Source organism: Takifugu flavidus, chromosome 6 (assembly GCF_003711565.1).
Source record: "Takifugu flavidus isolate HTHZ2018 chromosome 6, ASM371156v2, whole genome shotgun sequence".
Lineage (NCBI taxonomy): Eukaryota > Metazoa > Chordata > Actinopteri > Tetraodontiformes > Tetraodontidae > Takifugu > Takifugu flavidus.
The window spans coordinates 16,109,986-16,123,560 of NC_079525.1; the positions used below are offsets into that span (position 1 = coordinate 16,109,986).

General features: G+C 48.2%; 1 pseudogene; it reads left to right on the top strand.

The window, feature by feature from the left end:
- LOC130527628 (NLR family CARD domain-containing protein 3-like) lies at nt 1-12,005 on the top strand (annotated as a pseudogene).
- Nucleotides 12,006-13,575: the final 1,570 nt, after the last annotated feature.

A 13,575-nucleotide genomic window follows, 5' to 3' on the forward strand; every position in this document is an offset into this window, starting at 1 on the left:
CTAATATCAATATCAGATCGATGTTTTTGTTTGTTCCTGTTTGTCATCAACAATGCCGCCTTGTCTCCAGATTCCTCAGAACTACTTGAGTCGCCCTGATCACAACTGTTTCATGCAGCTTTTTTCTTTTCTTTGATTCTAGACAACGTGCTCGTGTTCTTTGATGATCTGTGCTACTGTATCATAACCTGCTACTAATCACGACCCTGGAAAGATGCAGCTCGATGGCACATGCGCTGCCTTTGTTCCTAAAGTCTTTGATGTCTTCTGTCATATGTTTCTTTAGGCTGATTCTGAAACTTTGGCTTTTGTCCACTTTCGTTGGTCCACGTTACTAATATGGGTATTATGGGCTGTCCCAGTCCCGGTCGTTGGCCTGTCAAATGTCACTTTTGAGCGTGTGATCTACCCACCACAAAAATGCAAAACATTAATTATTTTCAAATGTATTGAGGATTATTTGTATGTACAGTTGATGTACTTTGCTTAACTGAATGAGCCAATATGGCAAAACACACATAATAATTAACTATTAACATTTTTTTGTAATTACCTAAGTTTACTTTGCTGACGTGCACTGAACTGAACCAGCCAGGGAGGCACAGGGACCGTAGCTGCTGACAGCCTCACCCACACCTCCAGATGTTCATCAGTCACGGTGCAACGCTTTTTGGACTTCATCATCTTCATGTAGAAAGTAGATGTTTGCACTGGCCGATATGAAAGTGATCTGTTTTTGTCTTCTTACTTGGTCCCGCTCCCTCAGTCATTTTGATGACCATCAGCTTTAGCGGTGGCTTAAAATCAGAGGTAATTGGCTGAATAGTTTAGCGCTTCTGATTGGCTGCCCTGTATGTCAATCAAGTCACGGGACTGCTGATAGGCTGACGTCGTTCTGCTGCACTCAGCGCCGTTGTTTGCACGTGATTGGTCACCTGATTGTCAACTTCAGTTGTCATCTCACTGGCTGCCCTGTACATCAATCACGTGACGGGACGAATGATCGGCTGATATTTTTAAATGTCACGCCGCGATCGACCGACCGGTAGATCCCGATCGACGTAATGAGCACTCCTGCTCTAAAAGAGAGACGGACGCTACAATGGCCCAAGAGATCCTGCTGAATGTTCTGGAGCATTTAACTGAGGAAGAATTCGATAAATTCAATTTTTACCTGAAAGATCCTGGAGTCATGGGAGGCTTCAACCCGATTAAAGAGGGCCAAATAGATAACAAAAAAAGGACGGTCGTTGTGGATTTGATGGTGAAGGCTTACAAAGATCAAGGAGCCGTGGAAGTCACCAAGAAGATTTTAGAGAAGATACCTCGGAACGACATTCTGCAAAATCTTTTCGCTGACAGTTCAGATCCAGAAGGTCAGTTTCTGTTCTAAAGCCTTTAATACAGGAGAGGTTAAAGGTTAAACTGTTTCTCTAGTTCGTTATCAGTGTTGCTGAGAATAAAGTGCTGAACGGAGAACAGAAAGCTCAAAACACGTCGGGTAAAACATCTTTACACTAAAATGTTTCAGAGAATTCCAGAGTTGTTTCATGATGATATATTCATAAAGCACTTTAAAAACAACCATTACAATTATAAAGCAGCTCAGATAAAATAAGTATAAAAGAACACGGAAGAAAAACGACATAAACGAAAGCAGGGTGTTGGAGAGGAAGTGATGAGTTTCCATCCTGTGCTGTTGCCATCAGAGGAAGCTGCGGTTTACTTGCTGCTAGGGCCACCGCACGTCTGCAGTGTAGCTACCAGTGTGGGCCCTGGGGAGGTTCATTTTTATACTAGCACACGAACATGTAAGATTACAATACGCGTAAGGGTAAGCATCATATGATAAAGCATAAGCGTCACAAGATAAAACAAAGCATGATATACAGAAAGGAACATATAAGAAAATGGGGGATGGATGGTCAGGTTGTCTCCTGCTATCCTGAGGTGATAGAACATCAGCTAAAGCAGGTCAGGGTTCTGGTCAGGAGTGACAATAAGTAGTTACAGCATTTTTAAATGAACAGTTTGAACCTGACACAGGACCAAGGTGCATTTTGAGATGGCTTTTAAAGATGTGGAGTAAAGGGGGCTGTCTAACGTCCGATGGCAGATGGCTTCATGATTTAGGAGCAGCACTCCAGGTGGTTCTGCTGAGATTCTGGTGCCTCCGGGAGCCGATCAGCCGCCCTGAGGCCCAAAATCACAGATTGCTGCATCAGAGGACTTTACAGGCAGCACAGGTGTGACGTCCTCCGTCCTCAGCCCCTCAAACCAGGTCAGGAAAAACCTGGAGAAACCTGGAGGAGATCCACAGCTGAGGGATCCGTCTCCCTGGGACGGGCAGACGTGCAGCAGAGGCCACGTGCACAGAGCACATCAGCATTAACAGTAATATACCAGGTCCAGGTGCATCTTCAGACGTCCTCATCAGAGATGTGGCCCACCTTCATCCTCCGGGTCCTGATGCAGCGAATCCAGGATCAGCAAGACCAGAGAAAACCAAGACCGGCAATATGTGCATTTATGTAGGAGAATGGGAACGGGCAGGAGAGGACAGACGGGCCATGCTGTAATAAAGGCACGGATAGAGGTGTAATAAAGGCATGGATAGAGGTGTAATAAGGCATGGATAGAGGTGTAATAAAGGCATGGATAGAGGTGTAATAAAGGCATGGATAGAGGTGTAATAAAGGCATGGATAGAGGTGTAATAAAGGCATGGATGGAGGTGTAATTAAGGCATGGATAGAGGTGTAATAAAGGCAAGGTTAGAGGTGTAATAAAGGCATGGATGGAGGTGTAATAAAGGCATGGATATAGGTGTAATAAGGCATGGATAAAGGTGTAATAAAGGCATGGATAGAGGTGTATAAAGGCATGGATAGAGGTGTAATAAAGGCATGGATAGAGGTGTAATAAAGGCATGGATGGAGTGTAATAAAGGCATGGATATAGGTGTAATAAAGGCATGGATAAAGGTGTAATAAAGGCATGGATGGAGGTGTAATAAAGGCATGGAAAGAGGTGTAATAAAGGCATGGATAGAGGTGTAATAAAGGCATGGATAGAGGTGTAATAAGGCATGGATAGAGGTGTAATAAGGCATGGATAGAGGTGTGATAAAGGCATGGATAGAGGTGTGATAAAGGCATGGATGGAGGTGTGATAAAGGCATGGATGGAGGTGTAATAAAGGCATGGATGGAGGTGTAATAAAGGCATGGATGGAGGTGTAATAAAGGCATGGATAGAGGTGTAATAAAGGCATGGATAGAGGTGTAATAAAGGCATGGATGGAGGGTTAATAAAGGCATGGATAGAGGTGTAATAAAGGCATGGATGAGGTGTAATAAAGGCATGGATAGAGGTGTAATAAAGCATGGATGGAGGTGTAATAAAGGCATGGATGGATGTGTAATAAAGGCATGGATAGAGGTGTAATAAAGGCATGGATAGGTGTAATAAGGCATGGATGGAGGTGTAATAAAGGCACGGATGAGAGCTTCAAAGTGCTGCCGTGAGATGTTTTCACCAGCCTGCAGCACACCATCATAACCACTAACGTCATGAAAATGTCATAAATTTAGAGTTAACTGTTACCAAGACACACAGGAAGTGGTCTGACTGAGGAGGCATGCTTAGGGTTAGGGTTACCCATCCTTCCAGATGAAGCTGCACCGCCTTTTCTTAGAATGGAGGTTTGTCTCCTATAAAGTTCAGAACTCATGATCAACCCTTCGGACCTGCTGAGACCCGCCACCACTTTCATTGTTTTTCCTGATCTGGAATCAGTGAAACTTGATCCAGTCTGAAACTCTGAGCGTCAGATCTCAACAGCAGCATCAACAGCAAATTGCTGCAGCGTCAGTCTGAAAGAATTCCAGTCGTACCTGCTTTAAAAGCTCTTCTGAGTTCTTTACTTAAGTTTTTGGGATTGTTTTACTCCAGTGATGCTGTTCTTGTCTTTTTGAAATGTGAAGCCCAACTGGACCTGAGAAGAAGATAAACTGTAAAACATCAGCTCAAAGCACTCTGGAATAAATATATAATATATTCATATCTGCTGAATATATCGACTAACACATGTGCATGTATATTTTGCTTTAAGGTCCCACATGTGAACACGTCCCCATCGGCTCTTATCAATCAAACCTTCAGTCAAACCTGAGGAGCAAGTTTATGTGTGTGCAGGAAGGCTGCGATGAGAAGGCAGACGAGCAACGGCTGGACGACGTCTACACACAGCTGTACGTCACCACCGGTGGCGACATACACATCAATGCTCAGCACGAGGTCACTCAGATTGACATGGTTGGGAACCCTTCAGACACAGAACAACCCATTAGTCCCAGTGACCTGTTTACACCTCCAGCTGGGAAATATAAACCCATAAGAACTGTTCTGACCAACGGAAATGCAGGAATTGGCAAAACCTTTCTAATCCGCAAGTTTGTGTTGGACTGGGCAGAACAACGAGCCAATCAAGACGTGCATCTCATATTGCCGTTCACCTTTCGCCACCTGAACCAGTTGAAGAAGAAAGACCGATCCTTGGCTGAACTCACTCATGAGTGCATCCAAGAGTCCAGGGCCATTCAAATAGAGGCTCTTAACAGCATCTTTACAGCTCTGCAGTCATCAGGAGACGCCAATTTTGACAGTTGTAAATTCAAGCTTCTGTTTATCTTGGATGGGCTGGATGAGAGCCGACTAGAAATGGACACCGGAACCAATGAATTCCAGGAGGCGGATATAGATGTGAAGGCACCGTGCTCGGTGGAGGTCCTGCTCACAAACCTCATTAACAGAAGTCTTCTCCCCTCCGCTCGACTCTGGATAACCACGAGGCCCGCGGCAGCCAATCAGATCCATCCGGATTTTGTGGACATGAGGACAGAGGTGCGAGGGTTTACTGACGTGCAGAAGGAAGAGTACTTTAGGAGGAAGTTCAAGGACGAGGAGCAGGCGCGCAGAATCATCTCTCACATCAAGGCATCTCGAAGCCTCCATATCATGTGTCACATCCCAATCTTCTGCTGGGTCACTGCAAAGGTTTTTGAGGATGTGTTGAAGACGCAAGAACAGCTGCCCAAGACTCTCACAGCGATGTACATCTACTTCCTGGTTGTTCAGTCCACACCGAAAAACAAGAGAGGAGACGGGAAAGCTCCACAATGGAGTCCAGAGAGCTGTGAGATGATTCCAATTCTGGCAAAGCTGGCATTTGAACAACTGCAGAAAGGCAATGTGATCTTCTACGAGTCCGATCTAAGAGACTGTGGCATCACCGTCAGGTCGGCTGATGCCTACTCAGGAGTGTTCACGCAGATGTTCAGAAGGGAGCGAGGACTGTTCAAGGAGGAGGTGTTCTGCTTTGTCCATCTGAGTGTTCAGGAGTTTCTCGCTGCTCTTCATGCACATTTGACATTCACCAATTCTGGCACCAACATACTGTCAGAAAACAACCTTATTACGTTATTTAGGCTCTAAACTGTTCAACACCAAAATCAAACAAACTGATTTTTACCAGTGTGCGGTGGACGAGGCCTTGCAAAATGAAAAAGGACACCTGGACCTGTTCCTGCGGTTCCTTTGGGTCTTTCTCTGCCGACCAATCAGGCTCTTCTACGAGGTCTAATTAACGGTGAAGGCAGCTCAGAGCCCAATCAGGAAATCATTGGCTACATCAAGGAGAAGATTGGAGAGAATCTGTCCTCAGAGAGAATCATCAACCTGTTCCACTGTCTGAACGAGCTGAACGATAGTTCACTGGTCCAGGAGGTTCAACAGAACCTCAGATCCGGAAGATTGACAACAGAAAGTCTCTCCTCTGCTCAGTGGTCAGCTCTTGGCTTCATATTACTGTCCTCAGGACAAGACCTGGAGATGTTTGACCTGAAGAAATACTCTGCTTCAGAGTGGGTTCTTCTGAGGCTGCTGCCAGTGGTCAGAGCCTGCAGAAAAGCCCTGTAAGTGTTCTGCAGGTGTTCTGCAGGTGTCTGCAGTGTCTGCAGGTGTCTGTAGGTGTCTGCAGGTTCTGCAGGTGTTCTGCATGTGTCTGCAGGTGTCTGCAGGTGTTCTGCAAGGTGTCTGCAGGTGTTCTGCAAGTGTCTGCAGGTGTCTGCAGGTGTTCTGCAGGTGTCTGCAGGTGTTCTGCAGGTTTCTGTAGGTGTCTGCAGGTGTTCTGCAGGTGTTCTGCAGGTGTTCTCTGCCGGTGTCTGCAGGTGTCTGCAGGTGTTCTGCAGGTGTCTACAGGTGTTCTGCAGGTGTCTGCAGGTGTTCTGCAGTGTCTGCAGGTCTGCAGGTGTCAGCAGGTGTCTGCAGGTGTTCTGCATGTGTCTGCAGGTGTCTGCAGGTGTTCTGCTGCAGGTGTCTGCAGGTGTTCTGCAGATGTTCTGCAGGTGTCTGCAGGTGTCAGCAGGTGTCTGCAGGTGTCTGCAGGTGTCTGCAGGTGTCTGCAGGTGTCCTGCAGGTGTTCTACAGGTTTCTGCAGGTGTCCTGCAGGTGTCTGCAGGTGTTCAGCAACACGCATCACATCTGGCAGCGTTTTAGGCAGTCGCAGTAGTTACTCCAAGACTGATTTCATTCCGTATCATTGCACCTTCCGTCCTCATAAAGGTCACTAAAGAAATAAGCCTGCGTCCCTGATTGTGCAGGAGAGAACCAGAAGGATTTCCTGCTTTCTTCTTCCTATTCTTTTTCCAGGTTGAGTCACTGCAATCTGAGGGAGAGGAGTTGTGAAGCTCTGTCCCCCGTCCTCAGCGCCTCCTCCTCTAGTCTGCTAGAGCTGGACCTGAGTGACAATGACCTGAGGGATTCAGGGCTGAACGAGCTCTCTGTTGGTCTGAAGAGTCCAAACTGCCGGCTGAAGATCCTCAGGTTAGTGCTCCTTATCAGCATCATCAGTTTTTCTAAATGGCAGCTTTAAATTTTGGTTATCTTCCAAAAAGAGGAAATATCTTTACCAAAAACGCCGACCCCGACCACTGTTCACTCCCACAGCTTTTAAAATGACTTAGTCTGGTTCTGGTTCCTGTGCTTCGCTCCCCAGTCAGGTCCAGGCCCCGACACAGGACCCAGAACTTTGCATAAATGAGCTGTTAATTAGTGAGCAATGTGTGTTTGTGTGTGTGTGTGTGTGCGTGTGTGTGTTTGGTGGATGTGTGTGTGTGTGTGTGTGTGCATGTGTGTGATGTTCTGCAGGTGTTCTGCAGGTGTCTGCTGCAGGTGTTCAGCAGGTGTCTGCAGGTGTCTGCAGGTGTTCCGCAGGTGTCTGCAGGTGTCTGCAGGTGTTCTGCAGGTGTCTGCAGGTGTTCTGCAGGTGTCTGCAGGTGTCTGCAGGTGTCTGCAGGTGTTCTGCAGGTGTCTGCAGGTGTCTCCAGGTGTTCTGCAGTGTTCTGCAGGTGTCTGCAGGTGTTCTGCAGGTGTCTCCAGGTGTTCTGCAGGTGTCTGCAGGTGTCTGCAGGTGTCTACAGGTGTTCAGCAGGTGTCTGCAGGTGTTCCGCAGGTGTCTGCAGGTGTCTGCAGGTGTCTGCAGGTGTTCTGCAGGTGTTCTGCAGGTGTCTGCAGGTGTCAGCAGGTGTCTGCAGGTGTCTGCAGGTGTCTGCAGGTGTCTGCAGGTGTCTGCAGGTGTCTACAGGTGTTCAGCAGGTGTCTGCAGGTGTTCCGCAGGTGTCTGCAGGTGTCTGCAGGTGTCTACAGGTGTTCAGCAGGTGTCTGCAGGTGTTCCGCAGGTGTCTGCAGGTGTCTGCAGGTGTCTGCAGGTGTTCTACAGGTGTTCTGCAGGTGTCTGCAGGTGTTCTACAGGTGTTCTGCAGGTGTCTACAGGTGTTCTGCAGATGTCTGCAGGTGTTCTGCAGGTGTCTGCAGGTGTCTACAGGTGTTCTACAGGTGTTCTACAGGTGTTCTGCAGGTGTCTGCAGGTGTCTGCAGGTGTCTACAGGTTTCTACAGGTGTTCTACAGGTGTTCTGCAGGTGTCTGCAGGTGTCTGCAGGTGTTCTGCAGGTGTGTGCAGGTGTTCTGCAGGTGTCTGCAGGTGTCTGCAGGTGTCTGCAGGTGTTCTGCAGGTGTTCTGCAGGTGTCTGCAGGTGTCCGCAGGTGTTCTGCAGGTCCTGCAGGTGTCTGCAGGTGTCTGCAGGTGTCTGCAGGTGTCTGCAGGTGTCTGCAGGTGTCTGCAGGTGTCTGCAGGTGTTCTGCAGGTGTCTGCAGGTGTCTGCAGGTGTCTGCAGGTGTCTCCAGGTGTTCTGCAGGTGTTCTGCAGGTGTCTGCAGGTGTCTGCAGGTGTTCTGCAGGTGTCTGCAGGTGTCTGCAGGTGTTCTGCAGGTGTCTGCAGGTGTTCTGCAGGTGTTCTGCAGGTGTCTGCAGGTGTTCTGCAGGTGTCTGCAGGTGTCTGCAGGTGTTCTGCAGGTGTTCTGCAGGTGTTCTGCAGGTGTCTGCAGGTGTCTGCAGGTGTTCACAACACGCATCACATCTGGCAGCGTTTTAGGCAGTCGCAGTAGTTACTCCAAGAACTGATTTCATTCCGTATCATTGCACCTTCCGTCCTCATAAAGGTCAACTAAAGAAATAAGCCTGCGTCCCTGATTGTGCAGGAGAGAATCAGAAGGATTTCCTGCTTTCTTCTTCTTTTCTTTTTTCAGGTTGAGTTACTGCAATCTGAGGGAGAGGAGTTGTGAAGCTCTGTCCCCCGTCCTCAGCGCCTCCTCCTCTAGTCTGCTAGAGCTGGACCTGAGGGACAATGACCTGAGGGATTCAGGGCTGAACGAGCTCTCTGTTGGTCTGAAGAGTCCAAACTGCCGGCTGAAGATCCTCAGGTTAGTGCTCCTTATCAGCATCATCAGTTTTTCTAAATGGCAGCTTGAAATTTTGGTTATCTTCCAAAAGAGGAAATATCTTTACCAACAATGCCGACCAGCCGACCACTGTTCACTCCCACAGCTTTTAAAATGACTTAGTCTGGTTCTGGTTCCTGTGCTTCGCTCCCCAGTCAGGTCCAGCCCCGACACAGGACCCAGAACTTTGCATAAATGAGCTGTTAATTAGTGAGCAATGTGTGTGTTGTGTGTGTGTGTGTGCGTGTGTGTGTTTGGTGGATGTGTGTGTGTGTGTGTGTGCATGTGTGTGATGTTCTGCAGGTGTTCTGCAGGTGTCTGCAGGTGTTCCGCAGGTGTCTGCAGGTGTCTGCAGGTGTCTGCAGGTGTTCTGCAGGTGTTCTGCAGGTGTCTGAAGGTGTTCTGCAGGTGTCTGCAGGTGTCTGCAGGTGCCTGCAGGTGTTCTGCAGGTGTCTGCAGTGTGTCTGCAGGTGTCTCCAGGTGTTCTGCAGGTGTTCTGCAGGTGGTCTGTCTGCAGGTGTTCTGCAGTGTGTCTGCAGTGTCTGGTCTGCAGGTGTTCTGCAGGTGTCTCTGCAGGTGTTCTGCTGCAGGTGTCTGCAGGTGTCTGCAGGTGTCTGCAGGTGTTCTGCAGTTGTTCTGCAGGTGTCTGCAGGTGTCTGCAGGTGTCTGCAGGTGTCTGCAGGTGTCTGCAGGTGTCTGCAGGTGTCTGCAGGTGTCTGCAGGTGTTCAGCAACACGCATCACATCAAGGCGTGGTTAGGTACAGTCGCTACAGTCCAGTAGTTACTAAGAAGATTTCATTCCGTATCATTGCATCTTCCGTCCTCATAAAGGTCAACTAAAGAAATAAGCCTGCGTCCCTGATTGTGCAGGAGAGAACCAGAAGGATTTCCTGCTTTCTTCTTCTTTTCTTTTTTCAGGTTGAGTCACTGCAATCTGAGGGAGAGGAGCTGTGAAGCTCTGTCCCCTGTCCTCAGGGCCTCCTCCTCTAGTCTGCTAGAGCTGGACCTTAGTAACAATGAGCTGAGGGATTCAGGGCTGAACGAGCTCTCTGTTGGTCTGAAGAGTCCAAACTGCCGGCTGGAGATCCTCAGGTTAGTGCTCCTTATCAGCATCATCAGTTTTTCTAAATGGCAGCTTGAAATTTTGGTTATCTTCCAAAAGAGGAAATATCTTTACCAAAAATGCCGACCAGCCGACCACTGTTCACTCCCACAGCTTTTAAAATGACTTAGTCTGGTTCTGGTTCCTGTGCTTCGCTCCCCAGTCAGGTCCAGGCCCCGACACAGGACCCAGAACTTTGCATAAATGAGCTGTTAATTAGTGAGCAATGTGTGTGTGTTGTGTGTGTGTGTGTGTGTGGTGTGTGTGTGCGTGTGTGTGTGCGTGTGTGTGTGTGTGTGTGTGGTGTGTGTGTGTGTGTGTGTGTGTGTGTGGTGGATGTGCTTGCATGCAGGTTATCGGACTGTCTCATCACAGCAGAAGGATGTTCCTCTCTGGCCTCAGCGTTGAGGTCCAACCCAACCCATCTAAAAGAACTGGACCTGAGCTTCAACCATCCTGGAGATGATGGAACGAAGCAGCTCTCTGCTGTTCTGGAGGATCCAGAGTTGAGCCTGGAGGTTCTCAGGTAGATGCAAACACCCTCCCTAAAATGAAGACCTGATACTATTTATTGATGAGCATGGAGACCTTCCAGACGTTCGGTGGTTCAAGCAGCACATTGTGAGATCTGAACCACCTCTGAGCTGAGAGATGTGATGCTTTCTGGACCTTCAGGGTACGAGAACCCACATAAGGGAGAATAAAAGGGTCACGTCAGAGATACAAAAAGATCAGGTGATGCCAGCACAACCATCTGGGCTGCAGCCACTGCCTGTGAGGGAATCCTTAGAGAGAAATAGGCAAAGTTCTCCTCCATGACGTTGGCATATGGAGAGATGTCACAAATCCAGCTCTGAGGTTCACAAACCGAATCAAGAGCAAACCGGTTCAGGCCGACCCAAAGTCAGGGACGAACAGTGTAGAGCTCAAGTTGAGGTGGCATCTGTTGAACCTCTGTCCTGCCTTGGATTTCATTTCCTCTGTGTCTTCTCCCAATCCAGACTGGACCATTGTGGGAAAGAGAGACTTAAGAGTGGTGTGAAGAAGTGTAAGTGATCAACTTGATGCGTCAGCACGTCACGCTCTGAAAAAAGCAGCAGTTACTGGACTCAGTTGTGTTTCATGAGCTGGTTCCTGGTTCCTCCTCTCTCCCTTTAGATCACTGTGAGCTCAGCGTGGACATCAACAACACCGTCCACAGGTCAATCCAAGTGTCCAACAACAGGGTGATGAGGAGAGTGGCCAAGAACCAACCATATCCAGCCCATCCAGAGAGGTTTCAGGACTGTCCCCAGCTGCTGTGTAGCAACAGCCTAACTGGTCGCTGTTACTGGGAGGTGGAGTGGACAGGATATGTTTACATTTCTGTAGCATACAAAAGATCCGGAGACATGGAAGCAGTCTCCAATGCTGGTTTGGAAGGAATCAGCAGTCTTGGAGCCTTGTGTGTACTAACAGAGGTTACTCTGTCCTCCACGATGACAAAAGTGTAGCCCTCCTCACCTTCTCATCCACTGATCCTCGGAGAGTCGCCGTCTATGTGAACTACCCCGCTGGCACTGTGACCTTCTACAGAATCATCACCGACAGCCTGGTCCACCTCCATACATTCACAACCACATTCACTGAACCGCTGTTCCCCGGCTTTGGCTTTAGTTTATGGTCTGGGTCCTCGACCAGTTCCTCGGTGCATTTGTGTTCGACCGCAGGAGAAGCTTCCGTCTGAAGAAACACGAGGGTTGAGCTCACGGCCTGAATATGAGTTCTAGACCTGCTGGATGTTCATCATGAAGGTTCCGTCTGTCCAACCAACCTCATCTTTCCTATTGCTGATTCCACAGGTTGTCAGGAGAGAGCAACGTGATCCTAGGAAAACTGGCTGTTTTTCCTACACCTTTGTCTTTATTTTTAATTTTCCTGGTGAGATTAAACCTCTTTTTCCAAAGCGACTCAGCCAAGTTGGCCTCATCCTTCATGATCACCACGAGAACTCACAGATGTAAACAGTAACATAGATCCCAAGAGGAGACAGAGAGCTTAGAACGGACAAGAGACAAAATTAACATCCAACATCAGAAAAGCAATGTCAATTCTCAATTTAGGGTCTTGAATTGTCCAAGCGTGAACTATGGGGTGTTTAGAATGTTATTCCACAGCCAGCTAAATAATCATAGAGCTCTGGAAAGGCTGCCATCTAGTGGAGCAAATGTTGTAGGCACCGTATAACACAACTGTGATCATCAGTATAAGATTAAGATTAAGATGTACTTTATTCATCCCCGTGGGGAAATTGAATTATATTATAGTAGCAACCTATACAAAGTATAGAAACAGAATAAATAAATACGGATAAGATTAGAAGGTTATAAGCATATATACAGCATATATTATAAGCATATATATAATATATACATAATATAATATAATACATTTATAAGCATTATAAGTATATAGACATAAATATAGAATAAAATAGAAATAAAGAATCAATAGAAAAATCAGGTCGTCAACGCTGTGCCGTTCCGCCCCATGGTGAGGCGTCCACGGTCTGCGGCCTCCACCCGTCTCAACGCTGTGCCGTTCCACCCCATGGTGAGGGCGTCCACGGTCTGCGGCCTCCACCCGTCTCAACGCTGTGCCGTTCCGCCCCATGGTGAGGGCGTCCGCGGTCTGCGGCCTCCACCCGTCTCAACGCTGTGCCGCTCCGCCCCCATGGTGACGGCGTCCGCGGTCTGCGGCCTCCACCCGTCTCAACGCTGTGCCGTTCCAATGAGCTGAGGATTCAGGGCTGAACGAGCTCTCTGTTGGTCGAAGAGTCCAAACTGCCGGCTGGAGATCCTCAGGTTAGTGCTCCTTATCAGCATCATCAGTTTTTTCTAAATGGCAGCTTTAAATTTTGGTTATCTTCCAAAAAGAGGAAATATCTTTACCAAAAATGCCGACCAGCCGACCACTGTTCACTCCCAACAGCTTTTAAAATGACTTAGTCTGGTTCTGGTTCCTGTGCTTCGCTCCCCAGTCAGGTCCAGGCCCCGACACAGGACCCAGAACTTTGCATAAATGAGCTGTTAATTAGTGAGCAATGTGTGTGTGTGTGTGTGTGTGTGTGTGTGTGTGTGGTGCGTGTGTGTGTGTGTGTGTGTGTGTGTGTGTGTGTGTGTGTGTGTGTGTGGTGTGGTGTGGGGGATGTGCTTGCATGCAGGTTATCGGGCTGTCTCATCACAGCAGAAGGATGTTCCTCTCTGGCCTCAGCGTTGAGGTCCAACCCAACCCATCTAAAAGAACTGGACCTGAGCTTCAACCATCCTGGAGATGATGGAACGAAGCAGCTCTCTGCTGTTCTGGAGGATCCAGAGTTGAGCCTGGAGGTCTCAGGTAGATGCAAACACCCTCCCTAAAATGAAGACCTGATACTATTTATTGATGAGCATGGAGACCTTCCAGACGTTCGGTGGTTCAAGCAGCACATTGTGAGATCTGAACCACCTCTGAGCTGAGAGATGTGATGCTTTCTGGACCTTCAGGGTACGAGAACCCACATAAGGGAGAATAAAAGGGTCACGTCAGAGATACAAAAAGATCAGGTGATGCCAGCACAACCATCTGGGCTGCAGCCACTGCCTGTGAGGGAATCCT